General features: G+C 36.5%; 1 protein-coding gene across 2 annotated transcripts in view; it reads right to left on the reverse strand.

Annotated features, from left to right (window-relative positions):
* Positions 1 to 27,600, reverse strand: part of tafa3a (TAFA chemokine like family member 3a) — a 97,347-nt gene that overhangs the window by 61,467 nt on the left and 8,280 nt on the right. The window contains exon 1 of one of the 2 annotated variants that reach the window (XM_079883981.1): positions 13,216 to 13,280. The exons of the other annotated variant lie outside the window; for it this stretch is intronic. The gene's annotated coding sequence lies outside the window, so the exon portion shown is untranslated. Of the gene's footprint in view, positions 1 to 13,215; positions 13,281 to 27,600 lie in introns of those variants that run through there. 2 annotated transcript variants of the gene reach the window in all.

A 27,600-nucleotide genomic window follows, 5' to 3' on the forward strand; every position in this document is an offset into this window, starting at 1 on the left:
TGGCAATATTATACTCCAAAAACAAGCTTTCTATCAATGTAAGTTTAAGGGATTTAACATTAATGTCAGCCATGAGAAAAGTAAGTCTGATCACTTAAAGTACAGTTAAAGCACAACTCTTTTCACAAATAACTATACAATTTAAAGTATCATTCATGTCAGTAACTTAACTCATAACGCACCGTTTGTGCTGCAATGTCAAGAAATAATAGTGAGGCTTATATTAACCAGATTCACTAATAATTACATTTTTTGGAGCGTCGTGTGTTTTTTTAATCAAGAAGATGATTAATCATGGAGATGATTATGGAGAAGATTACTGAGAAATACACAAAAAGCCTGCACAATATTCTGCTGTGTGTGTGTCAGTACAATGACAAAGACTTATAGTTTTATGCAGCGTTCCTTGATTTATGATGGCATTATTTAATTCAGTTGCATGACAGCATGAACCTGTTGGACATCTTCATCCATTAGCCTTTCACATTGTATTCACATCTACCTTATCACCGTAAGAAAGTCAAACTCTGAAAGGAACAGCCTGCGGTTTTCATTACTGTATTGTGGCCGGGCTCAGAGATAAGGTGAGGGAAACAGTTCAATGTGTGACCAACCGTTTTTCATTTCCTGACAGCAACAAACCCGAAGCATATTAGCATACAAGCATTAGAATGTATCAGGCATAACATCTAACTCTTTGGAATGGGAGGCAGAACATAATGTAGCTGCACACAGCAACAAAATTCCCAACCTATTTGGTTTTTTTTTTTTTTTTTTTCTCCAGAACTGCATCTGCAAACAACAGGGGAAACTGATGGATCAAATAAACAAAAGACTGCAGCAAATTTAGCATTCTCCCACCGTGAACAGTTTGTGTGCCGTGGGTTCATTTCTAGCATAATTAATACTTCTCTTGTATTTTGCAGCTCTGTTGTTCTGAGAAAAAGCTGCACATTTGTCATTTTGAGCTACTAATTCATCAGCAATTATCACATTTTCGAAAAGGAAGGTTGATTTGATTTTGAACTTACAGGACATCATATAATGATGGGCAAACAATGAGATGGGAGTTCATCAAGAACACATTGTGTTGGCTGACAGCACCCAAATAAAAAAAAGGAATTATGCAAATCAGGTAGTAAAAAATGTGATTGCAATTTGAAGAAAAAAAAGATAAATTGTACTGTAAAAAAGTGCCAGTATATGCTGCAATTTGCTGTAAATTACATGCTGTAATTTACCCAACCAGATAAAATAATATACAAAAAGATACTAGCCTAATTATCTTTCTTCTGAAGAAAGAAAGGATTTTCTGGATTTCAAATGAAATGAGGGTGAGTAAAATTGACAGAATTTACATTTTGGATAAACAATTTCGATTCAATTTAGATTATAAAATACATTTTTAAAGTTTTGTTTTTCCTTCATATTTAAAAGGTTTAAAAAAATATCTAAAATATTTTCCACATATTTTGATTGTTTAATCAAACTTGTTTGATTGTTTAATCGAACATAAACTAATATCCCCTTCTGGGCATCACTTTTGGCCACTACTGTAGATAAAGTAAATGAGCCACAGGTTTTGCACTGAGATACCATGAAGCAACATGATTAGTGATGCACGATACATCGGCCATCATATTGATATCGGCCAATAGGTGTTCATTTTTAAAGTTATCGTTATCGGTCCGATAAGAAATTTTGTCTGATATCTTAAAGCTAATACATTGCATATGCATTTTGTTCAACGACTTGTTTGCATTATTTAGACATTGTTTTATATATGTAGTAGTGTAAAATTAATTTTAAAACTTACACTAGTTCAAACTAGGCTAATGAACTGTATATGAATTAATAATACATGGCTTTTAATGGTGAGACTTCTGTTTTTGTAATTAGGTTCTCAAAAACTTGTATACAAAAACAATATATCGGTTATCGGCTTTCAAATATAAGAATTATCGGTATCGGCCAAAATGTTCATATTGGTACATCCCTAAACATGATAAAACATGATTCAGTAGTAGCAAGATTTTCTTTATCCACTTCAGAAGAAAGGCCTCTTAAGCCTAACTTATGACAGCCTTGAAGTTCAGGTGGAACCACATACGGTTCATCGACCCTTAGACCGCAGGCACTGCTAGCCCTCTGGATGAGTATGCTAAGGATTTTACAGAACTCAGGAATGCCCTGAGCCCCTCTCATTAGCTTGAAAGAAAATACTCCATCCTTTCAGGGAAACAAATCTTTAATTCTCAGTTAGGCTGTGACCTGTCAGGCTGGAACTGACGGTGAGCTGAATGTTAACCAGTGATGAGTTGAAGGTGAGCTAGTCGAGATGATATTGAGGGTTTGAAGAGGTTTGGAGGTGAGCTCCGAGCGCACCTTGTCTTTCTCAAGTTAGAATAGCATCACTTTAACGATCAGATTCTTCTTTCAAGACGTTGTGCGGCTGTACTCGGATTAGACCTGAAATGAGATCAATGAACTTTGACATTCTTCTCAAAAGTTTGGGCGCAAAGCTGGAAAGGGCAACTCACGAATAAAGAGAGTGAAACTAGCCTTCAGCCACAGTTCTGCATGTTCCTGTCAAGCTTTCTGTGATGTCATACTTCCTTTTTGTTTCACATCAGAGGGTGCGAAAACAACGAATCTGCCAAACGAAGCTGTTAATCGGTTGGCAATGTTCCTCACGGGCTTCCGCCAAACGCAGGAAAAATGCAGCACGACACAAGCAGCCCTAGCATCTGTTCTCTAATCCAGAAGACCCAGTGCATTTTCTGTTGCTCCGGCTTTTATTTATTAGCTGTCATTTTGGCTTATCTGTCTGCGAGAAGAACGTGACATTTGTAATTTCAAAAAGGCAATTCATTAGCGCAAAAACACGGCAGATGCCTGAGCAGGAGGTCAGAGAATGGAGAGTGCCACCGCACCGCAATCTGCATTCAGACGCCACAAAGACGAAAGGCTTTTATCTTTTGACACGGCAGGTATGCGAAGAACATCGCGCCGCCATTGTCGAGTCTTCAGTTGAAGCTGTGAGAGAGACCAGGCGAGATGGCTTGATCTCCGGATGTCTCAGTTTTGGGGAAACGAAGCCATTTCAGTTTGACGGTGGAGAACACAAGCAAGACAGGCTCTCAAATGGATCAAACCTACAGGGAGGTGAGCGTCACTTCAACAAAAGCAAACTCTGTCATCCTACAGCTCCATTTTTACATCACAGGAAATGCTTTAGCCAGTCTACCGTACGAATTCTGGGATGTCTTGAGACTTGAAAGGCCCTTAAAAGCTTGAGTCAAAAGCTACAGTTATCAAAGTATAGCCACACAGTTGAGCGTATAGTACTCACTTATGAATCATAATTCTAAATGTCACTACCCATGGTGTCCCTGTAATAGAGCCTAACTGCAGTTTGAAAGCTTGGATTTACTGCTGTTTTGTAGCACCAGAGTACCACGTTTTCATATAATCATTTCACATGATTACATTCAGCAAATTTACCCACCCTCATGTTTATCCAAAACATGTGCATCTCTTTTTGCTGGGGAACACAAAACAATATATTTTGAAGAATGTTGGTTGACTGGATAAAATTGGTTGAATGTTCCACAGAAGGGCAGGAAAGACTTACAGGTTTGTGACAACATGAGTTAGAGTAGCCTAAATGACAACAGAAGTATCATTTTTGGGTAATCTATTGCTTTAATGCATTTACTGAATTATAACACTTCATTTATCAAATATAAACCAATATAATTTATATATAAACCAATTCCAAAAACGGAAATCATTTGCACTCTTTTTATCAGGGATATAAATTACCATTGAAGCTCAAAAAGTTTGGAATACTGTGTTTTGTACAAACATCTGATCTGTCTGTTGAATTTATCTAATATGCACTTACACTATATGCTGTCATCTAAATAAATTGCTTACACATTATATTGTTGTCTTTTCTTAAAAAGATTCATTTCATCAGTCGCCCAAGACTGTTTATTCGTTGGCCGAGGTACTGACACCAAAGTACCAGAGGTCAAAAGTTAGTATCAATCCAATCCCAACAATACAGACTGTACAGACAAAAACACATATATACTACCATTCAAAAAATTTTGTTTAAATAAATTTATACTTTTTTCCAGTAGAAATGTTTTAAATTGAACAAAAATGTCACAAAAGATTTCCATTTCAAATAAATGCTGTTCCTTTGACCTTTCAGTTTCCTGAAAAAAAGAATATCATGGTTTCCACAAAAATATTAAGCAGCACAACTGTTTTCAACATTTATTTCTTGAGCAGCAAATCAGCATCTGACCTCAGATCATACCGACCTCAGACTTTTGAACGGTAGTGTACACACTGAAACACTAAACAGCATAGCTAAATCTACCATTTGAACCAATTTTTATCGTCAAATGGTATAAACCACCATAATGCAAAGCCCTACTATACTGCATCTTCATCTCTTTGCTTTGCTACTAAATTGATTTGTTGGGTGCAAAAAAAACAACCTGAGCAATAAATTTGTACAAACAACATGTGCACCCTGGCCTGTACACACACACTCGCACGCACATACACACAGCAAAGAGGAATACTATAGCCATGTATAAGTGGACTATCAAATAAATGCTTAACTCATTAAACAAAAGCCATTGAATGGGCATTTGTATGTTTCTGAGGACAGAGAAAAGACAAATTCAAGGCAAAACTGGTACCGTGTGCATTCAGAGAGTAATTCCTGTGGGACAAGAAGACAGAGCCGGCCGAATCAAACCTTGCTTAGGAGTCATTATTTTTAGCCTTGTTTACCGGGTGGCCTCTCTTGTGCTCTTCTTCTAGAGTACAGGAAGAAAAAAAAGAAAGTGGCACGGAGGAATGAACACATCATTATACAATCTGATGCCACATCATTAAGATCAAATCAAGTCCCTAGACAACACTCAAATATAAGATAAACAACGGCGGAAATAATACAAAATAAAATAAATTAAAGAAATGTTACATTGAGACTCCACACTACGCAACTGACTATTTTTAGATGAGGTGATCAACAGTATATGATGCAGAATCATATCAGTTATGAACACATTTTTTTTGGATTCAGGCAATGCCTGCTGAGCATATGCCCATAAATACCAAAATTTGCAGAGTAATCACTAGTGCTAATTAAACAGAAGTTAAATTAAGGGCCTGCAGTGTTAAGGGTAATTTTGCTGTTGGTAATTTAACACATTTGATGTTTTAGTGTATTTGCACACTAGATCTTGCCTTCTTTTTTAAAAAGAGATGAAATGAAATGCTAAAATGAAGTCCAAAATATACAGTATTCTGTCACAGCATACTTTCAATTTTGTACAAAATATATTTATCATCTTTAAAATAAAAAAAATCCCTGATACAGCAATGGTAAAATATTATACTATGTAATGTATTTATGGCCTAGTCCTACAAACCCACATAAAGTTTGAGAGTATTAATATTTTACTTGAGATGTGGTTTAGCTGATTCAATATTTGCTGTGGCACACAAATGCAGCTCACTACTAAGTGCTGATAATAATAGTTTATAGTGAACACTGCTATTCTCTAAATAATTCATAAGACATGATAGCAGAGCAAGACAATAAGGACTGCCCGATGGCCTGGGGCCAGCGTAAACGTCCATCGGGACAGTTGACTGTCACTTGCCTGATCGGGCCAGTGAGGCATCAGGAAAAGTTTATAATTTGCACGTTTATAAGCCTTGCCAGTTTTTTGTGCGCACACATCCGAATCTCGTGCCAAAAAGCCAGTTCTCAGAGAGTGTGCGAATGCCGGTCGAGTTTACAAGTATCCTAGTAACCTTAGTCTGTTAGCTATATCTTAAGTGAGCATAAACAGTTGAGAAATTTAAATTGCATGTGCAACAGTATATTGGATTCGTGCAGCTCTTTAAGTGACAGTGATAAACCTGCTGCTGTCTTTGTTTTAATGTTTTTCTTGAAGATATATTTTTGGCGTTTTGCCTTTTATTATGATAGGACAGTTGGTTGACAGGAAGCGAAGTTGGAGAGAGAGAGAGGGGGACGGGATCGGGAAAGGTCCACGAGCCGGGACTCGAACTCAGGACGCCCGAAGCGCAACTGCGCTATATGTCGGCGCGCTGCCCACAAGGCTATTAAAAAAATCAATCACTGCTCTTGACTGAATAACTTTTGTAACTTTAAGGATTAATATATTTATTAAATATATTTATTAGAATTGGAATTCATGACATCATGCTTTTCCACAACTTTCTCCTCAGTCATTCATTCATCTACCAATTAAAAAAACTTACAGTGAAGTTCAAATGTTTGTCAATGAGCCATTGAACTTAAAAATGTATAGTATATTTGAGTATGTTGAAGAAGAAACAATGAAAATACTGTACTGTATCTTTTCAAAAGATTTAATTTAAGGTTTGATTTAAAACCTTAATGAATCTTCCTTGCTGAGTAGCAAAACCAGCGCTAGAAAATCTGATTCTGCAAATCAGTTGAAGCCAAGATGCTGACAGCAGTGAACTGATTCAAAATAATTGATCTGCAATTATTTATCACTAAATGTTCAACGAAGTCTACCTTCCATTATAAATGAATAAAATAAATCAATAATACATCAATCAGGGTTCCTACACCTTGGTTAACTTCAAATTCAAGGACCTTTCAAGGACTTTCCAGGTCCAAAACCCTCAAATTAAAAGGACTTAATGTGGGACACATTTCAAATGAGAGCAAGGTTACATCGTGATACCTTGTAAGATACATTGTTACAGTTTTCATGTGTCAAACACAACTATGCAAAAAAGCTTATTTTTTTCATTTATTTTTGGCCATGTGACAGACATCTGATATTCTATTTGTCGTATTTCTGTTTTGCATAAAACTGAAGAATATTCGGTACATCCTATAAAAAATAAGTATGATAATAATCAAATAAATATTAAATAAACTAAAAATGTGTCAAGGTCTTGGAACTGATTATTTCAACATGACAACTCAACAATAAACCATGAGAAAACAACATGAGATCAAGTATGTAAACTTGCAACAGACCACATACTTATTTTACATTTGATTATTGTATTTATTTCTACATAACTCTTCAGTATATGTATTTAATATGTTATTTAAATACGGGATGATTACGTATTTTACGGGAAGGGTGGCAACCCTACAAGCCATCTTCTTTGGTGAGCCAAATACAGGCATGAAAACAGGTCAGGGGTAAAAAAGGTGAGAAGGATGCGGCAGCAAAAAATCCAATCCAATCAACTTGAATCCCCCCCCCAAAAAAAGCTGTAAGCTGCATTGGCATAGCAATACAAGTGTTTCTCACAGGATTTTTAGATCACTGTGGTGAGGGGAACCACTGTCCCTCTGCTGACCACGACCCTTGCACAAAATAAATTCAAGCACTTTTAAGGACCTGTATCTATACATGTTTATTTTCAAAAACTTTCCAGAGTCTTGATTTTTTTTTTTTTCAGATTCACAAACTTTCAAGGATTTCAAGGACCCGTGGGAACCCTGATCAATAAATCTACCTCTCCAGCACTTCAGATAAAAATAAGCATCTTGATATGGAAATAAAAAAAATAAAAAAATTTGAAGGCTGAAAAATGTTGTGATCAACTTTTTATCTATACTGCTCAGCTCTAGCATCAACCAAAAGTTGTACTGTAACTCACATCAAAACTGTTTTACAGCAGCTACTGTATGTTCAAAAACAGTAATAAGTCAATAAAAGAGTTCCTCAGTGGCACAAAACTGACCGACTTTACCTCTCTTTCTGTCACCTTTATCATTATCTCTGCGTCAGCTGTCATGTGTACACGCATACCCATATTCCAGCTCTCACAGCTGTCATATTCAAAAATATGAATATTTCAAAGCTCACTGACATACTGGCTATTAAATCAAATAACAACCTTCACAAACACACACCATATGATTTGAGTTTAAAGAGAACTCACTCAAAATTCACCCCTGAATCAGTCAAAATAAAACCCCTACAGTAGATGTGGGAGGACAAGAGGGCAAAATGTGGTTATGTCGACTTTGGCGAAAAATTAAACTAATGAATTGAGCCAGTTTATTTGCCCACACTATCTGCTTTGATTTATTACTTTATTGACTAAAAGTCACTGGTTAAGCTGAATTGTTGAAGGTTAGTGAATAAAATGCTGTTTTTTACACTAAGTGTCACTTTAGTCAATACGCCTCACTGTCTCTGGATGAACGGTTTCCCATTCTTGTATAACCACTGAGGTCCAATTGAAATGTAGGCAAAAATAATCAGCCATCTGAGAATACGGTCAAGCCCTTGAGAACTACAGTCATGCTTTCCTGGTCTAATCAGATTCAGATCACCTAATCTTCCCACTGTGTCTTCCTGTCCTCACAATCTCCCACTCGTTCTTTTACAAATTCATCCCTCCATCCTCTTCTCTCTTTCCTCTATTTGCACGATTCTGTCACACGGTTACATCACCCTACCCAAAGGGCCAGAAACAGAGGCAGAAAGGGAAAAAGAGAGAGCAACAGACAGACAGATAGATAGACCCTGTAGAGATGGGAGGAGCCTGTCAGTTAGACACACCTCCAAAATCCAAACTTCCGTCCATTCATCAGCTCTCTGTAGAGCGTGAGTTAATGAGTTCATCTTGATGGATCCCGAGTCTTCATCTGGCTCATTCTCTGTCCAACACGACAGTCCAAAGTCATTTCCATCAGCTCTACAAAAAGTGCAGCACTCAACAAAATGCTTTTTAGTTCCTTGATATTTGCCAATGCCATCAAAAACAACATAATTCATTCCAAGGACGTAGTATCTGTTTTAACATGGGTAGGGATATTTTAAAATCCACTAAACCAAATGCACAATGCTTTAACTTAAAACAGTAACATTTTCTGTTTCAGCAGATCCGTTTTTCTTGTTTAGAGTATAGAAACATATAGAGAAACAAAATGCAATTTATCATTGTGCAAAAAAACAAAGCACAAGCTTTTGTGTCAGGTTACATTGTAATGCTAAATGTAACAGTATAATTGTGTGTGTTTACGACTCGCCAAAACCCGATGTGAGATCCACCCCTTCAGGTTCCAGAATCTCAATTGGTTTTTTGATTTGATAAAATGAATGGAGAATATCTGGTGTTTTTCAATGGTTTTCTTGGCTATTTCCACCTATGCTTTCAAGCAATATTTTTGTTTTCTTGCTTAAACTGTGGACTCAAGGTATAGATCAAAAGGTTTATGCACACCATAAAATAAGTCCTGAGAGGGCATTTTACTACAGTTGATAACTGCTGTTCTCTGACATGCAATGACAAATGAATGCAATGGTTTAGCAAATAAATAATAATATTTGGGATAATTTGAACCCCAATCTCCTGCACTCAAAGCAAAAAAGTTACCAGCAGACTAACAGGTCAAAGACCATATAGAGTATTTATTTATCAAAGATGTTAATAATTAATTGTGCATAAATATTCATGAGCTAAACCATTTCATGATGTCAAAAAATTGTATGTTTGTGAAACTGCCACAACCAAAAAAAAAAAAAAATGACACCCATAAACATTGTATTGGCCACGCTCCTCACAAAAAAATTCAGTCGACCACTTTCATTGCACAATATCTTGATGAAGACCAGAAACACGCATTAAGACAGCAAATGGTCAGTTTTGATTTCATGTTGACAAGTTTTTTTTAATTCCCCAAAATGTATTCGCAGGGGAATAATTGTTGCATGCAAACTATGGGGAAAATATCAGAGGCGATATTGCGAAGTTGCAACAGTCTTTTCTTCCATATTGTGACGTATATCTAGGTACAAACGGCTTCTCGAACAAGAAAAAAAATTAGGACGGGACTTGATTTTTTTTTATTTTTTTTTTTATTTTGATTAAAGATTATGAGGACACATGCACAATAAATACTGCAATATTCCATTAAATAGGAATTGTCAATTTTGATTTTATGGTGACTTTAAATATTTTTTTTTTTTTTTTAACTCCTAAGGACAGTAATACTAAAATATCTTCACATTCTATAAGTTATGATGTAATTAGTTACTTGTAATTTAGTAGGACAAGTGTAGGTAGTAGGTAATTTAGTTTGAACATTACATTTAAAGGTATGTTCCTGAATAATATTTACATATGTCAATAAACGTGTTAAAAGCCTGTTTGGGTTTGTGCGGCTGCGAGATTCTTTATGTGTCTCCTGTAGTCACGTCTCTTCACTGCTTGCTCTCATTCTCTCGCTTTCATTATTTATTTCTCCTCCCAGCTTCACTTGGCAGTTATTTTGTCAGGCTGTGTGGGAGACAAAATAATTGCCTCTATATTTTCCAAATTGATTTCCTTGTGCAAGTTTAATACAGTTCTCACTGCAAAGTCTGCTGACAGCCATTGTGCAGTAGCCCTCGTTTTATGCCATTTACATACTTGCAATTATTTACAAAAGATAAGTCTCATTATAGCAGCCTGACTAGAAGAGAATTTTATTAATATCCGATGGCAAAAGAGATCATTCTGCTCTTGTGTTTGTTTATTGTCATTTAGCAAATAATTGTGGAACAGCCACATTGTGAATGAGCTATGGAACTGCACATTGCATTTGTTTACAGGTACAGCTCTTAATACAAAACCTTAAATGAAACATTACAAATAAAGTTTGGCAGATTCTATTTGCACCCTAATGTAAACAGTAATCTATACTACTTGCACCCCACATTTATTAAATTAACTAGCCCATTCTGTACGTTATGGGGCGAATTATAAATGGCAGTTTCGGAATCACTGCAGAAAGGGAAAGTCATTAGTGAAATGTAAATACAACAGTCATTTCAAGGAAGTAATGTGCGGTTTATGATCAACATGATCCCTGACAATTTATTTCATAACCCACTTTTTAGCAGCCTTGAGAGTAATTTTCTTATTAAATTTCTCCATAAGGATTTTAAAGGGATAGTTCACCCAAAAATGAAATGTCTGTCATTAATTCCTCACCCTCATGTTGTTCCAAACCCGTAAGACTTTTGTTTATCTTTTCAATACAAATGAAGATCTTTTTGATGAAATCTGAGAGCTTTCTGGCCCTCCGTTGACAACCACTACACAACCACTACTTTTACGCTTCAAAAAGTTCATAATGAGATCGTAAAACTAATCCATATGAATCAGACTAGTTAGTCCCAATTTTCTGAAGAGACTCAATCGCTTTATATGATGAACAGATTTAATTTAAGCTTGATCCATATTGGTGAAAGTGAGAGACTAAGTTTTGAATGCTTATAACTTCTAAATGCTAATTTTGTCATTGTTTTGGAGAACACTAGCATATAGACAACAGTAAGGCTAACATATTCATAATAAATGCCAAATGGGGACTTTAAAGTGTAGGGCATACATAGTGATGCACACTTTCAAATGAAATTCACCCATGCTAAAGTTTACCATCATGTAATGCCACCAGGTTGACTTGAGTGGGCTTTTTCAAAGAAACTCATTTCGAACAAACAGCTTAAGTGGTGGATTCAACTAAATGAAAAAGTTTTAATCAGGCACACTAATTAAATATGCTCTCAAACGAAGATAAGAAAGGATCGCAAAAACTGTCTAATGACAAACTCCTCAGGAAACTTAATGAAATAAAAAGTGCATTAAGATCACTACAGTAATCACAATGTTGCATAATTTTACTTTGCAATCAAAATCAGCACAGCTTTATGATGAATATTTTCTATAGACTCAATAGCTTTAGTTGCAAATGAACTCATTCATTGCACTGGCATTATATCAGCAATAAGCCACCATATGCTCTAGATACCGGCACCAGCCATATCGGCCATCACTACAAGAGAGCAACTAAAGCTGGATTTCCACTTTGAATTTTTCTGTTTTATCAGCCTGCTGAATGTTGATTAAACCAAAGAATCTGAGAGAAACCTCAGCCCCACACCGATGGCGGCCGAATATAGGCCCTGGCCCTGGAGAACCAAAAACCAGGACAGCCAGAGAAAAAGCTGGCTGAGAGAAGAGGGAAAATGAGGGGGGGAATAGAAAGAAGACACAAATGAAAAAGAACAGCAGCCTTTTTATCCACTCTCCTGCCTACTCTCGTCCCTGCTCTTCCCACTTCATCCCTCCATCTCACAGAGGCGGTGCTCCCACCCGAGAGAATGAAGGTAAAAAAGGAGGTTGAAGAAAAAAAAAAAACCTAGAAAATTGTCTGTCGAACATCACACCTGTTTTGAGAACCGGCTCTGTCCTGTCAGGGGAAGGCAAAGGCCGCTTTCGGAGGAGAGAGAACAAGGTAAGAGAATGCATTAGAGAAGCCTCATGCTCTCTCGCTGTCATTAATGAGGGGCCAAACGACATGTCCATCCACACACACTCCTGCTTTCATCAACAAACACACACACCATCCTTGAAACACAAGGCTATAAATAATGGAGAATAGTGCTTTCGAAGTTTTACATGAATGCACAGATGTGGGTGTGTAGATGCATATGCAGGAGCCGAGCTAGTGCTGGGGATTTCGAGATTTGTATCTTTTGACTCTGTTCACCAAAAAGATTCATTCTGATTTGTTAACCGATTTGTTCAGTGATACTTTCTGTAAACTACATAATTTCACCAGTTGTTTGTGACCATGTTTTTAGTGACTGCATAGGACTATATAGGTCTACATGTCTATATAGGGGACTACATTTTGTGACTGCATAGGACTATATAGGCCTACATGTTAGATTGTAGATGATGTAATTGTTAGAAGAAGAAAAAAACATCTCTAAAAGAAGTAGGCTAGCCTGCTAAAACAAAAAACCTGTGTTGCCAGCTGGTGTGTTAATAAGGAGAGACAGAGAAAAGTGGTTAACAAACAAGCCAGATGCAAGGTGCACAAACTGTCAAAGTCAAATTATCTCTAAACCACTTACTCACACTATACAGTTTATGACAAAACTACCCTTTAAAACTACAGAAGTAGCCTTCCATAGCACAGTGAACTCAAACGGTAACGTTAATACCATGCAATTTAGACCTAAACGCCTAGGCTACCATATAATGTTCTCAGTGGTCTCTGATATTTACATAGTAGGCTACTCTAAGGTAATTCAAAGAACCACAGTGTATGTCAAAAAAAACATGGTAATGGCATGAAACATTCGAGTTTTAATTTACCTGGAGAGTCATTCGGGAGTGGCGCGTGCAGGACAGGTGTTTCCACACAGTGAAGACCTTCATCGCTCATAGACGATAAGATAATTCTACTTAATCCGGCGCTATTTGTGTTCCCTGTGTTCAAAAAGTTTCGTGTTAATGTTTTACGGAATGAGAAACCGCTTCAAACGACTGTTAGCGCGTCAGAGCAGAGGGCTGTACGGAATGATTCGAACTGAATCATGATGAACCGATTCCAACCTTGTTTGATCAAGTCATTGAAAAGAACAGAATCGTGAATCTCTCGTTCTGGTTCTAATAAACCGCTGACGGAATTCACCAGACACATGGTAATATAATGGTTCCTTTTTACTTTACTTCGTGATATATTTTCTGGTTGGATATGCCTGATCATACAGAGTCATTCACAGGCTGCATGTGATGGGATTTAACTTAAATTCTTCAACTCTAACCAGGATGGATTTCTATGTTTGATGACAAAAGACTAAGAAAACATTCACTTCGCTCTTTTGATATTTTTTTGATCAGTCTATTGCGTTGTTTTATGGAACGAGAAACCGCTCCAAATGATTCAGTGCGTGAATGAACTGCCTAAAAGATTTGGACTTAATGCAGAACCGATTCAGACAATGTTGCTATGTTGTTTGGCCAACTCACAGGAGTGAACCGACTCAAAAGAGTCATTCATTAATGATGTGTTTTGATTCTGATCGGCAGGGAAAGTTTTGCTCATTCAGTAGTATGGGCATATTCATTCAGTATGTCCAACCAATTATAAAGCCCTGTGCTATAGTCAGACTTTAAAGAGAGAAAAGGTCAAAGCAGCCATGTGCTTCACAAGGGAGAGAGTTCAATGAACAAAATATAGTGCCTGGAAGTGAATGAGAATGGCTAGTTCAAATAAAAAAACACCACTAACACAAACTGTTTGGACACTGAGAAACTGAGAATCCTTTCAAAATGATTGCAGAGATCTCAGTTATGGAGATGTGGGTTGTAGGTCAGCGCCCTGTTTAAAACTTAATTTAGCCCTAGAAAGATTTCCCTCTAAGTGCCCACTTATGCGGATCGTACAACTTTATGGCCAGATTTCTGTGAGACACATTCATCACTGTGGTCGTTAAAGACCTTCCTTTTATCTCTGTGTATTTTTAATTTTCAATAAAGTTTGAACATTTTATGTATAGGCTAATAAAATACAGAAATACATTTTTCATTTTGATGATGATCTAATGATCATGAATATATCGTTCAAAAGTTTGGGGTCGAATAATTTTGAAAAAATGTATGGTGGTTTCAACAAACATAAAAAATAAATGTTTCTTGAGGAAAAAAATCAGCACACTAGAAGGATTTCTAAAGGATCATGTGACACTGAAGACTGGAGTAATGATGCTGAAAATTCAGCTTTGATCACAGGAGTAAATTGTGTTTGAAAATATATTAAAACAGAAAAAAGCTGTTTTAAATTGTAATCATTTTTCACAATATTACTGTTTCCCTGTATTTTTTGATAAAATAAAGCCAGCCTTGTTAAGCATAAGAGACTTATTTCAAAAACATTTCAAATTTTTACTCTGACCCCAAAACTTTTGAATGGTATTTGACATTTAATTGTGGCTCTCTAGGAAAGCCATCTAGATAGTTTTGTGTAATGAGTTTTATGTAAGTTCAAGAGAACACGTTCCGTTGAAAGAATGAATCAATGGAAACATCTGTCTGTTGTCAAAATTCAGAGTAATTTTGGAAGTGCAGAATTACTTTTACTGCAAGATCCGCATGTGTTCTTTGACGTTTAATTATGTGCGTGCCAGTGTTTCCTTCACAGCGCCATGACAAAAGAAATTATGTTTTTCCCGAGTTGTGAGTTGGCAGTCTGACTTGAATGTGATGGCATAAAAAAAAATGTTGTAGACAACACGTCTTTCTATTGCATTGGTTTCGCTAGCTGCACACAACTAGATGACTCTTATGAGCTAATAATACTTGTAATGAGCATGAAATCAAATTGCTCCAGTGGTAGAAAAAAAAAAAGTATTATTATGCCATGCACTGTAGTGGTCTAGGTGCAAATTCCTCCAAATGAATCAATTAAATTCACAACATTAATTGTAATTATAAATAAACAAATGTTCAAAATAAGGGTTGTAGTTAGGACCCGGTTGCATGGAGGGTTTCTGCAAAGAAAGAATTCTTTCGGAAATACTGGCTTGTGTGCATGCTTTATTTGATTGACAGGTCTTTTCCACTTGGCTGACATGCATTGAGAAAGTGGAAATACCGGCAGGAGAGAGGAAACATCAGGGTTGGCATCTCGAACACACATTCGCACACAGAAAAAAGATTGAGGGAGAGGAAGAGGAGGCGTTCATGGCCGTCTATGATTTGTCCGTAGCTTTTGAGAGGAAGTAAACATGGATCAGGCTGTCAAACAGACAGGAGGCCACAGAGTGGGAAAAGAGAGCATGTCAGGTTCCAGCGATGTGGGTAGCTCTTCCTTCCTGTGAAAAGTAGAGCAGAGCTCATCCAATCTTGGCGTGCCTCTTTCTCTCACACGTTATGATTTTTTTTCCCCGCTGAACTCTAAGTGATGGTTCCGTAGCTCAGAGAAATTAGTCACCTCCACAGATGCAGAGGCGCTGCAGATAAGCCATTGTCTTCTCTCTCCTTACATTGTAATTCTTGACACTGTCTCAAAATGTTGCTTTGGAATCCAACCCACTGCAATGCCTTGTGGAAAAGGAGAATCGAGAGTAAAATCCGCGGGACTGCTTAAAAATTGTTCTGGAAGCAAACCCGGAGAATGTAATGGTTGAAAAGGTTTTTTGTTTTGTTTTTGAGTGACTGTGACATAAATATTCAAGATGTCCAACCATATGTGCCTAATGGGCTTAATTTGTAAAGAGCAGCATTTTTGGTTGCCTGGTGATCTATCAATGAGTGTCCAAAGTTAACAATTCAAAGTTTCAGTCGCATGATATTATTTTCAAGCATAGAAATTATTCTTGCAGCTCCTTCAATGTAAGTCAAAATTTCAAAATTTCCTCCACCAGGTCAATATTAGTCTGGAAAGGTAATATCACACCTCTTCTCAATTAGCCATATATTTCTTTACTGTCAGAAAAAAACAAACCTTTAAAGGTACAGCAGCTTGTCACTGGGACAGGGACAACTTTGTACCATATCTACCCCTACAAGGTGCATATTACTACCTCAGAGTAGTAATATGTACCCTTCATGTACTGCAATGAACATTCTAGGGGGAAATAAGGGGCCGTTTACGCGTCACCGTTTCAACTAAAAAATGACTTTTTATGAGTTTCTTTTCTCGTTAATTTACACGACAATGGCATTTTGGGGGTCTGAAAACGCAAACTTTTGAAAACGGAACCATTATTTACTTGGTGTTAAAAATAAATTTGAATTTGTGAAAACTGACATCATGTGCATGTGTATTAAGTGTTTAGTCCAGGTTCCGTCTATAGGCAGAATCGGCAGATAGTGTTTCTTTACAAAGTGACATTGCCCACTACTGGCCTGGCAGCATAATACAGCGTTTTTTTGTCGTTTTTGTGGATCCTTGTGAACAGGAATAATTTTGACAACGTTGTTGTCTATACGCAAAAAACGCAATGGAAAAACTTTTCCGTATTTTGTACATCGTTGTCATGTAAACGTTCGCTAATGTACAAAGATGTCCATTTGAGGGAACTGCCCTAGTGACAAGAATTTTTTTATTATTAGTAGTATTTCTTTTTTGGGGGGAGAGTGTTTGTTGGACTGGTTGATGCTGTTCTGTAAGCTTCTTGACTCCATAGAAAATCGAAATCAATAAGATAAATGTGTAAAATTAATACTTTCCGCGCAAAAATTTGTAAAATTCCAGCAAGCTCATATCCAAAAAATCTCATTTGTAACGATATCTACCTCAGACCTTTAAATTAGATAAGTAGGGCACAAAATGTCTTTCCATTATCTTGAATTCTTATAGTATATGACAGACATGAAGGAGACACTGTCAGAATGCTTTAAAAGTCATTCATTCTCAAACAGTAATTCTCAAATCACCATGAATATTATGTATGCACACATACTTTGCTTCTGTTTCCAACTACTCCAATATATTGGCTAATATGGTAATTTACCGGTAGATGGCGAGTGTCCTTTTGAGTATTATGAAGTTTTGTTGTTATTGTCATTAAATGTTTTCCTGTTATGGAATCTTTTTTAAAAACATCAGGAAAAAAAAAGGTAAAACGTGTACATTACATTATTGCTTAAAATATTTTTAATTGAATTATTTTAATTTCTTAAAAAATATCACATACATGATGTCAACCAAGTCATTATATAATTTAAGAGATGTATTCACAGCTGAACATTAGACATTATCCATGTCTACAATATCTGTAAGAGAGTCGAGAATTAAAGCAAACAAAAGTTTCTCAGGCGAAAGCAAAAGTTTTATGAGAGAATGCAAAAGCTTTGAAATATATTTTTTCCTTCGGTCTCATTTTTTGCCCATTCCCACGTGCCTTTAGGGGCTCTGAAATAAAGTTTAAGCATTAAAAAAAGCATTTATCCTCCGTTTTGTTAAAAAGACACAAACCAACTTTGACTTTACTTGCTAGGCTTGACGTTTATCAAGCTGTAGACAATAGTAACAGCCTAAACCAACCTTTGTTGTGAACCTATTTAACGATTGTGTTCCGGGTTCGTTCAATCAAAAAAATGAATCTCAGCACAGTGTTAGACTTCCACGATGGTCATAAGAACGGTTAAAACAAGCTTATTATTGCGTTTGACTGCTAAAGGCTCGATTGGACCGTGAAGGATTTGACTTCCCTCCCCCGCAAAATGTGCCAGCGATACGGAATCTTTATGTGATCGCTTGTTAGGTTTCAAACGGCTCCATTCCAACTAGCGAATTGCTTCGATCTTGAGTCCTGACAATCTAGTCTTATCTCTACGTATACATATGAGAGAAAACGGCTTGATCAAAAGGCCCAAAGCTGCCCTTGAGCCAAGTCCAAGTTGTGGGTGGGGTTTGAGGCGGGGAGGGGGAGAGATAACAAAAGCGAATATTCCGATTTCTGTTTCATATTCTTTGTCATAGATCAAGGCCAAGACAAGGCGGCATGGAATGAATTTATGATCAGAGACCTCCTTTGAAGTTCTCGCTGTTCTTTCAAAGAATTGTCTGACGATGAGTAACTTGAAGACTTTCTATGTTAGGTCAGAAGAAAGTGCCCTAGCAGGTGGTGGAAAAGGGAGAGAAAAAGAGAGTGAAATCTTTCCTCTGTCGATCTTTCGATCTCTGCTCTGCCAGCTTATTTATTAGACATGAGAGGGTCAAAAACTGCCAGGGGCGCCCATTTCAATCTGTCAACTCTTCACTGCTGCAGTTTACACCCGGGGACTCCCGCCCCCAGCCCTGCCCGACAAGCGCAAAAACGTGGAAACCTTTCACATAATTGTGTGCTTTATTGTCTCGTATTCCCCTAATTACAATCAGTGAGGGGTCGTTTCTGCCCAGGCAAGGAAATAACAAGCATCAGAGAAAAATAACAACCGATTTGCCGTAGCCTATAATTGCGATTTTCAGCCCCAAATTACAGCCTAATGATTACAGGCGTGGGGCGGACCTGGCAGAGGTTGGGATGCATGAAAACTGCTTGAGAGAGAGAGAGAGAGAGAGAGAGAGAGAGAGAGAGAGAGAGAGAGAGAGAGAGAGAGAGAGAGAGAGAGAGAGAGAGATGACGTAAAAAGTGCAGAGCGAATTAACAGAGAAGACTATAGGCCGATTTCATTGTATTGATTTTTTTTTTCTTTTTGAAACAATTCCATCATGATCATTTCCATCAATTGTGCCATTAATAAAGTTTTTTTTAAAGTCACTTGGTGAGACAACAGTATCAGGATAGATAGATATATGGATGGGATGGATGAGATGGGATAGATAGATAGATAGATAGATAGATAGATAGATAGATAGATAGATAGATAGATAGATAGATAGATAGATAGATAGATAGATAGATAGATAGATAGAATTGTCTATCCATAGATGGATATAGATAGATTTTTTTCTGTGTATTTAATATAATTCTGTGTCTTTAGATACATGAACACTGTAAAAAGTGAACAGTTGGATCAACTTAAAAAAATTACGTTTTACGTGATAATTTAAGTTGAGAAAACTTAATTTCTTTAGGTGTTACCAATTGAAGTAATTTTTTTAAGTTGATCCAACTGTTCACTTTTTACAGTGAAATGCAAGTTATCAAATTAGCAATAGCAAGACCATTTTCCCCTGAAAATGTATAAAATGTCATTTCCACTGCCGTCATTTACAGAATTAATGGTGATTTGTATATGACATTCATAAGAAATGGCAAAAACGACAGAATTCTCCTGTATATAGCCTACTGTTGGATATGTTTAGCAGACAAAATTCGGGAAGAGCTTGAAAAGTGTTTTGAGAAAATTAATTTTCCACAGGGCAAAAGTTCCCATAGTTGAAGAAACACCAAATTACAACTTTTTCTGTTCCGTCACAACACAGCGTTTTATCTGAAAACGCAAACCCAAACCGAACATTAAGAGCTGTTGAGAACTGACAGTAAACGCCTCAGGACGTTCTGCGGCATTGGAGATAATGGAGATTTGGGAAAACAGAAAGGAGAAGGAATAAGGCCTGCCAAACGCCGACACGCTGCAACAAACGTGGTATTGGGTGTGTGGCAGGAGCGGGAACCCACAGAAGGGGAGGGCAAGTGGGACGCCTCTGAGGCCAGTTCCAGCACTGCCATGATTATGCTGTCAGGAACGTCGTGGGCGGTACATCCGTGACTTGTAATGGTGGAGCACAACTCTACTGTGAATGCTCTCCATTTGCAAACACCTCATGTCTCAATTATATGTTGTGCTCATTGTAAACAAATGAGATAGTCATTACAAATATGTCCTGTTTAATTACATACAATGAATGAAGCAGTAAATCAGTTATTAGGTAGCAGTTTATGCTACCAGTTTATAGGAATTTCTACAGGTATTTTAAGGACACAATCCTCATACAACCCAAATGTTCTTGTCAGATACTGATCCTAATGGTTGTTGTGCTAACTCCTCAGGCTAAAATTTGACAAGAGAGGTGAAAAGTATAAAAAATAGAATAAAATAAAAAGAGTAATTTCATATCAAGGGAATAGTATAGTATTACTGGAGAAGCAGTCAAGCAGCAGATGTCAGCAGTAGTGTGTAAGTGTATTGGTTTCTTGTTTCATTTGTTTTAGAGTGCTATAGCGTAGCCCTTGTGTTTTGTTAAATAGTAAGGCATGTCCAACATTTTTATAATGTTACAAAAGATCTCTATTTCAAGAATCTGAATCTTCTATTCATCAAAGAATCCTGAAAAAATGCATTATGGTTTGCATAAAAATATTTAAGCAGCACAACTGTTTTCAACATTGGTTATTAAAAAATGTTCTTGAGCACTAAATCAGCATTCAGAAGGATCATGTGAAACTGAAAACTGGAGTAATGATGCTAAAAATTCAGTTTTGCCATACAGAAGTATTTTTTTTCTCTTGATTTGAATAGACTTTAATCTAAGTTCTTCACAGTTTAATTAACAAAACCAGTTCTCACCCTGGCTTTGAGAAAAATAATAAGCCAGTAAGCCACACTGCTGTTAGACCAAGTGACTGAAACAATGTGGCTGTACCAGAAATATCATGTATGCCTAAATTCCAAGCGCATCTCAATTTGTCCGTCTGTGCTTTCCAAGCTTGTAAGTAAAAGTAAACTAATGAGCGGTCGATCTGATATCAGGTAGGCACGGGAAAATTGAAAAAGTCACGCTAGGCTGTTCATCAAAATTTCAGCCTGGGACGATATTTTTCTGCACAGCCCTGCTATATTGAGAGAGCTTATGGTAATATGGTTTGCTTTGAGAGTGGCATATTGAAAATAAGTCCGGTGGGATTGAAAAGAGAGTGTGGAGAGAGGAATATGGCCCTGAGCAATTTCACTGTGTTTACACAGCGCCTCACAATAAGACTGCCACATAAACTCAGCCTGATGGAGCCCGGGGCAAGCAGTGGACAAACAGTGGCCAGCTCGCGGACTGTAAGAATTATGCTGCCTTCGTGTGCCGTCGGAAATATCCTACTTCCCACTTCTGAAGTCGTGCTTACGAGTCAAGTGCTTTGTTGTCGGAAGGAACAGAAATCATGGAAAACACTGGGTTTATTCTTCCCTATTTTGGGGAAAATCTTATTAAAGCCAAAATGATATTTATTTCCACAATCCATTTCCATTTCCACTATTTCCATTCATTGACCACAATATAAACATTCACAGCGCTGTCTAGATAATCAGCTTGCTGACGATTCTGGAATTTTGGTCAAATACAGGCTATTTTTGCTCTACAATACGCTTCAAATGATTATTCATATATGTAAATATGCATTACTTTAATGATAAAACAAGGTGTTGTAGCTGTTGTGAAATAACTAATAAAGCATACCTGTCATCGTCATGTTTATAGTTTATGGCACGCTCAACTCGGGAACTCGGGTATCAAAATTATCCCAGAGATTCCCAGTGGTAAATACAACATGAGAGGGTGTTCATGTCCATTTTTAACTAGGAAACTCGTATTTACGATAATACCGATGAAGGAAGCATTACACTCGAGACTCAAGCAACACACAGATGTCACTGCAGTAAAACACAACTACCGTAGCATATGCACAATTATATTTGGTGTATGTGCAAGTAGGAATAAAAACAAGATATAAATATAGTAAAATTACAAATGAGATTATGTCTTTATGAGATCAGAGCGATGAGATTCAATAGAGACTTATCCTCCAGTAATCTCATGTGTCTCTTTTAGAGTTTCAGGGAGGAAAACAATGTCAAACTGCTTAGATTAGCAAATATACCAAAGTGTGCAAATCTCAATGTAATCTCGAATATTTCTCATCAAATCCAGCAAAATAATCTTAACTGTGCTACTGATCGAAATCTATTCATTTTATAGCTCGCTACTACTTTTTATTTCTATTTTATCTGTTCACCCAATGCACATAAAACCATCTCTCAGTACTAAATTGAGTACTTAAACAGTCAAATACACAAAACAATGTTAAAATGCAAGGCTTGACGAGTATTCATGTAAACACAATATGTTTTAAGTGAAAGTAAAAATCCATGTGTAACAGTATGGATCCATGCGTCAGGTCTTAAAGTGACAGCAGCCTAATATACCTGCTGCCAAATTGTGAGATATTAAAAATATCTATATGGCATTGTTTCCCCAAGGTATCAATGTCACAATTGTGGCCAGTGAAAATGCTGGCTAGTAACTTTGGAAAATCACTATAGCCACAGTGGCTGGTGAGCAAAAAGGTTCATGTCAAGCCCTGATTATAATATATAAGAGATTATTCTATTCAGCAAAGCTGCATTGTATTGTTCAAAAGTGACAGTAAAGGCATTTGCAATGTTTCAAAATATTTCTATTTCAAATAAATGCAGTTATTTTGAAATCAAAAAATCCAACAAAAAAGTTTCCTCAAAATATTAATCAGCTGTTTCCTGAACTGATAATAAAAAGAAATTGTTTAGCTCCAAGTTAGCATATTACAATGATGTCTGAAGGACCATGTGACATTTTAAAATATATTAAAATGGGGGAAATGTAAATATTTTACAATATCACTGTTTTTAATGTATTTTGGTCAAATTAATGCAGCCTTGGTGAGCATAAGACACTTCTTTCAAAAGCATACTGTAAAAAAAAAAATGTATCAACAGTTGTCTCACTTTTTTATCTCTTTTAAGAAAAAAAAAGTTGATACGTGAATGAAACATAACTGAGATCTCATGAGCTATGAAAAAGCAACCGTTGAGCAATAACATTTTCCTTTGGGGACATAAGGAATTAGAGAGAGAGATAGAAAAGAAAAAAAATGAGAGCAATCGAGACCCGGTGGCCAGAGAGAAAGAAGGAGACCGAGAGAGATGTGTTTTCCCGTTTTAATCTCAAAGGAACACACCGTGCAGGATGTGGGGATGTTCTCGCTCTGGTGGGAGGAGGGATGGCACGCCGACGACTCCAAGGCAACCAATTTGTTTGTTTATTGTCTTGGTGTTTTGTCGCGGTCACAGTTCATTGCAGTCTTCCTCCACTCCAGCACGCTCTTTTAAATGACATCTATAAAACATGCAGCCTCTGTCGCCCGTCTTCCTCATCCCTCTCTCATGCACTGTCGTTTTTGTATCCCTCTTTCTTTATCCGTCGCCTTTATCCCTTCTCTCTCATTCCCTCCTTCTGTTTCTTCCAGTATCTCGTTCTCTCTCTCTCTTTCTCTCTCTCTCTCTCTCTTTGTCTCTCGCTCCTCACATCAGTCAGGCATTATGTGGTGGCACAGAAGCTTCCAGGATGCCCACTCACATTCTCTGCACTCACAAAGCCGCCCTGCTCTCTGCTAAATCCAATCACACATGGAGCTGCATTCAAGAAAGAGCACATCGGCACAGGGAAGAATCACTTGCAAAATATCCGCAAGGTTACGCTGTTGCATAATCAAGGTTATGCGATTTTAGACTAATGATTCCCACCTAGCTGCTTAAGTGGTGAACAACTAAGTTCAGTTTAATGGATTTTCCCTCTAAAAACAATTTAAAGGTGAAGTAACTTCTGCACCACGAGAGTCACCAAACGGAATTGCAAAACAATGACTGTTTACGAATTGGTTTCCAGATCATTTCACCTGTTTTCGTATTGGTTCCGCCCCCAAACTCACATCATTGGATGAGTTGGTTGCTATGTCTGGCTGCAAACAGTATGATGAGATATCATAGACCTATGAATGGTCAGTGCTTGGTAGATTACTTACAAATTGTAGTCTGTTACTGATTACAAATTATATGAAAAAAATTGCAGTTAGTAACGTAACCCATTACATTACACATTTAAGGTAATATAATTGACTGTCTAAAAAACAAAACCATGGGATTAATCACAATGATTTTTCTATACAACTGTTTTGGGTTGTTTTAACCCAATTTTGGGTCAAATATGGACAAAACTCAAACGTTGGGTTAAAAATGTAATTTAAAAAATTACCCCAACGGCTGGGTTTGTCCATATTTGACCCAAAGTTGGGTTGAAACAAACACTTTTTTAGAGTGTAGACAGACATAGATATGGTTTATACATCTAAGATAACATTACAATAGTGGGTGGGGGGGGGGATAATTTTGGGAACATTACCATGACATCTTTAGAATAATATGATTTTTATCACATTAATGCCAAACTAAACATTAGAGTAATAATAATTAGGTGCAGCCATAGTCATTTTCTTTCAGTTGTCTTCAAAATATAATAATTATTAAATTGATTTGATCAAAAATATGGTAAAAGAGTAATATTGTGAAATTTGATTACAATATAAAATAACTTTTTAAATTGTAATTCTATTTTTATGTATTTAAAAATAATATTCTTTATACAAAAGTATGTCATTTGTTCCTGTGATGTAAAGCTGAATTTTCAGCATCATTACTTCAGTACTTCAGTCGTCACATGATCCTTCAGAAATCAGTCTAATCTGCTGATTTTCTGCCTAAGAAACATTTCTTATTATTATCACTGTTGAAAACAGTTGTGCTGCTTCATATTTTTGTGGAAACCATAATGCATTTTTTCAGGATTCTTTGATGAATAGAAGGTTCAGAAGAACAGCATTTATTTGAAATGGAAATCTTTTGTAACATCATACAGTAAATGTCTTCACTGTCATGTTTGATCAATTGAATGCATCCTCGCTGAATAAAAGTATTCATTTATCTAACAGTGTGGCCATCATTAGGACCAGCATCATCTTCTCTTCCTCATGGTCTGTGCTGTTACTTGCCTGTTTATTGTTATTTTGTAGAGGCTTTGTCATTGTTCTTGCACACACACACAGTGAGATAAGCCACGGCTCATGAGCCATCACAGCTTTCTCAATTGGCTACGCAACTGAGCTTTGGACACATTACGTGGAGTGTGACATCCATCTCAATGTGTGCTGTAGCTGCTATATTTGCAGATTCAATGCTCTGCAGTGGCTCTGAATTGGTAATTCAAGCATGCTGTTTTGAGACTGCTTTAGTACTTTTAATTACAAACCCAAAGATTAAGATTCGATAGAGGAAAAATCCCCAATGCTGCTTCATTATCCATGCTAGCTCTGCAAGAATGTAAAAACCAGGTGGATGCGCTAAAATGAATGAAAACAAGCTAAGTGAAGACAGTAAATGGGAAGACTGGGGCTTCTTGTTATGGGCATGTTGTCATACCAGCTAACAAGGAATGTTCTCAGAACCTTGAATAATGTTAACAGAACGTTCTTTCAAAGTTATCTGGTCTTTAATAACGTTTTGCATAACCAAGAAAAACTGGACGTTCATCAAAAATAATGTTTTTATAACTTAATAGGAAAATTGCCCTAGTGAAAAAAATCCATACCAAAGTGTATTTAAAATACATTTATTTAATACTAAGTATACTACAAATCCATTAACATATTTACTGACATTATCACTTGAGAATATTATAATTACACTTTATTTGGAGTATTTCTTTATTGCACAATGCACATTTCTTAATATTAAGCCAAAAATGTGTTTTAATTAGGGCTGTCAAAAGATTAATCGTGATTAATCGCATCCAAAATAAAAGTTTGTGTTTACATAATATATGTCTGTGTACTGTGTATAATTATTTTGTATATATAAATACACACACATGCATGTATATATTTAAGAAATATTTGCATACATATACTGTATATATATTTAGTTTATATTATATATAAATATAATTTTTTTTATATATAAATAACACATTTTTCTTAAATATATACATGCATGTGTGTGTATTTATATATACAAATTTAATTATATACAGTACACACACATATATTATTAAAAACAAACTTTTATTTTGGATGCGATTAATCACGATTAATCTTTTGACAGCCCTAGTTTTAATATCACTATTAGTAAGGATAGTATGATCTCTATAATATCAGTATTTAAGTGCAAAATATTTAAAGTGTACCTAAAGTACTTGCAATTGTTCCACTTTAGCACAATCAAATATACTTAAAGCTGCAGTCCGTAGTTTTTCCTCTTTGTCGCCATCTCTGTTCGAAATCTACAATTGCAGTAATTCCCGGAATTATCAACTTAACGTGGGTTGTGCCTCGGCACGGCACAGCACTGATGAATCTAATGTTTTGAGGAGAATGTGCGGCTGTCAGTCGCCGCGCCGGTGTGGATCATACTTTTTGGAAGTATGACCAACATAAGAATATTCACCGGAAAATGTAATCTGAACAAGTAACATCCACTTTTGTTCTGACCAACTAAGGGGAAAAAAGCATTGCAGTAAATCGCACTGATTAAATCTAACGATCGCTTATCATATCACGTCAAACCGTGCAAAATATACGTTGTTCTCAAATTGTTAATGTTAACAACATCAGCATTGCGTGACTACATTTAATGCCCTTCCGATATTATCCTTGTTTTCGCATGAGCCCGGTTGCAGTCTCTTTTTTTCTGTAGCAACTCCGAAGTCCGAAGTCTTTTTCATTTTACTACGGGTGAATCTACAGTTGTCACTGGTGATTGTCGTTTGAACCTTTCTGGATCCGCCATCAAATTGATAAGTTTAATTATATCAAGTGCTGTGATCAGCTATATATCTCCACCTCCAACATCCTCACATGCAATATAGCCTACTAGCCGGGACTCCTTCTTTATGTGTACAGACGTGACGTAATGACGCAAAGACATGCTCAAATTTCCCACGGAAATCCACCAGTACCACTGGAATTTAAAACACAAGCAGATAGTTTTGAACACTGGGTGGTTATGTACTTGCTCAATTTTATTTTGGATCATTTTTAACCCAAAAAAGTTACGGACTGCAGCTTTAAGTATAGCTTTAGTTGAACTTCTGGATAACTAAAGTGCATTACAAAATTAGTTGTTCCAATTTAGCAGACTTAAAGTATACCAATTTATTATACTAAAAGTACAATTGCAGCGTATATTAAGTACATAAATATGCAAATGTATTTGTAGTATACATAATGTATTTAAAATACATTTCTCTAGCAAAAGCAGAGCATATTTTTGTTAGCATAGATACATGGGGTAAGTTGTCACAATGAAACCTGCTATTAAACATACTATTATAGGTTTTCCAGCTACAGTGAAACATTTATGAAACACTAAACAATTCATGAAACGACAAAAAGGTAAAGGGTATAGGGGTGTGATGACGATACACTCTACTCACGAGACGAGACACTA

Source organism: Squalius cephalus (genome assembly GCF_949319135.1).
Source record: "Squalius cephalus genome assembly, chromosome: 10".
NCBI classification, from domain to species: Eukaryota; Metazoa; Chordata; class Actinopteri; order Cypriniformes; family Leuciscidae; genus Squalius; species Squalius cephalus.